General features: G+C 36.2%; 1 pseudogene; it reads left to right on the forward strand.

Annotated features, from left to right (window-relative positions):
* The first annotated feature begins 617 nt into the window (after window positions 1–617).
* Window positions 618–2215, forward strand: LOC132039196 (F-box protein SKIP1-like; annotated as a pseudogene).
* Window positions 2216–2459: the final 244 nt, after the last annotated feature.

Here is a 2459-nt window from a genome sequence, read left to right on the forward strand (position 1 = left end):
CTTGAAATACTGATTCAAGAAAAATCTTTAGGTGATTTTTTTCCCCATCTGTTTAAGTCTCAAGGGATTACCTGGTACCTGTGCTGGTGGTAGATAACAGGTACCTGGTGCATTAGGTGGGTAAAAGCTGCCTTAAGATTAATAAAAAGGAAGCAACAACAACATATCCAGTGTAAGTTATAGTGTACGCAGACCTTACTCCCCGCCATGAGGGTGGAGAGTTTTCGATAGGACTTACCAAGAGAAAAACATTTTCAAAACAGGTTTGAAAAAAAGAAAAAAAAAGAAAGGTGAAAGAAACTCTACTGAAAATACTAAGAAAAGAGAAATATTGACAGCAAAAATATTTTTTTTTAAAAAAAAGGAAGAATGCACTTAAATAGTTGTTGTCTATTGTATTGATGGCCATAGTGAAAATGACTTGTAGTAAAACGTTGAGATGAAAGAAAATATTGGGCGCCTGCCATCAGTTTTTTTTCTCTCTTTTTTTTTGGGATTCTAAAGCTTTTATGTTTTTTGGTATGAGTTGGGGTTTATGTGTGATCATCAAATTAACCATATTTAAGAGGAGTATACTGAAAATTCACACGGTAGACTCCTCTACAGAAGGAGACTTAATGCAGTTGGACAGCCGATCTTTAAGGGATTCTATTTCAGCCTATACTGCAATTTTTCTGTATTTCTTGGTTAGTTAAGATGGAGAACAGCGCTGGATTTCACTTTCTTAGTCCAGTGAAATTAGGATCTCGGAAACTACAGGATGATGTTTTCTGAGATTCATGTTAGGTATCACTTGATCCACCTCCCGACTTGATGGATTTAATGTTCTGAACAATTAAATTTAATTTTACACAACCACCCCCCTTCTCAGGATATCTTTTCTGAAAATTCTAGGACTAATGTTGCCTATTTGGAACCAATCCTTTTGGTTTCCTTTGTCTTAGTCAAGACTTTTACTTTTCGAAATATACTGGCTCGACTTATCCTATGGAAAGTTTAGTTGTATCAGGTAGTGACACGTGTAACACTGCAAGTCAAGTGACATCCTCTCTCTAACACTTACATGTATATATATTTTATTTATATGGGATACTTCGATGCAAGTGTGGCCACGATTTACCAACCTTAACCTTTCCACTCTACAAACTTGTCCATTCTATTTTTCAAGAATCAATGCCCGCAAACTGATTTGTGGAGGTTCAACAGTCTTTTGTTGGGCTAGTGTGGTTTTGCTCCTAAGTTTGTAGTTACTGATATTGATCCATTCTCTATCATTTATTTATTAGATATAATAGCTAATTAGTTTTCGTATTGTTTTTTGGCATTGCCTACCAATTAACATAAACACATACATTTTGTTCCATTGGTTTTTTTCCAGTCTTCCAGAAACATGGTTATGTTTCTGATAACTCTGTTGCTTCCAAAAGATGATCTTTTCCTAATTTTAGAGAAGTTATTGTGACTGGTGTTTACGAATGATAAATATTTGCTGTGACTATTCTTACAGGCACCAAACCTTCAAGTTCTCTCTATCAAGAGCTGTCCACATGTAACTGATGAAACAATGTCTAAGATAGCCTCTGGTTGCCCTTTGCTTAAGGAACTTGACATCAGCTTCTGCTATCAAATATCTCACTAGTCTCTAGCTCTTATCGGACAACAATGTCCTAATTTGCGGATTCTGAGGCGAAATCTCATGAATCGGTTTAATCCTTCCCAACAAGAACCCTTTCTCCCGAGGGAGTATCTAGATACTTGTCCTCAAGATGGCGATTCAGAAGCTGCTGCGATTGGGAAATTCATGCCACAACTCGTGCAACTTGAAATTCGGTTCTCTTAAGTTGACTAATAAAGGTCTAGCTTTGATATCTGAAGGGTGTATAAACCTCGAGCATCTGGATCTATTTGGGTGTACGAATGTTACTAGCTGGGATATTTCAAATGCCTCGTCGAATCTGAAGCAGTTGAAAACCTTGAAAAAGCCTCATCACTGCACCTTGATGTTTTCCCACACTGAGAGGTATGGGCACTGGCAACTGTATGATGATCGTTTCCAGACAGGCTTCTTCCGGATTTAATGCTTCTTCCTGATTTAATCAGGGCAAAAATGAGTGGTACATCGTTCTCTAAATGCTTGTATATCGTGTTTTCTAATTTTGTACTAAATGGGGCTATGGTTAAAGACTTAAAGTAGAAGACGCTCCAGGCGAGTTGATCTAGAGCCCGTTTGGATTGGCTTATAAGTTGCTTATAAAATGCTTCGTTTTTTTTTTTTGAGTGTTTGGGCCGGAAAACAAAATCATTTTGTCTTAAAATAAAAAAAAATTAATTGGGCCCATTTAGCTTACTTTATCTAAACAAAAATTATAAAACGAAAATAGCTTAAGCCAAAAAAATAAAGTCGCCCAACTTATTTTTTTTTTTATACCCAACTTATTTTTTTTGAACACTATAAGTTA

The sequence above is a fragment of the Lycium ferocissimum genome, chromosome 12, assembly GCF_029784015.1.
Source record: "Lycium ferocissimum isolate CSIRO_LF1 chromosome 12, AGI_CSIRO_Lferr_CH_V1, whole genome shotgun sequence".
Taxonomy (NCBI): Eukaryota; Viridiplantae; Streptophyta; class Magnoliopsida; order Solanales; family Solanaceae; genus Lycium; species Lycium ferocissimum.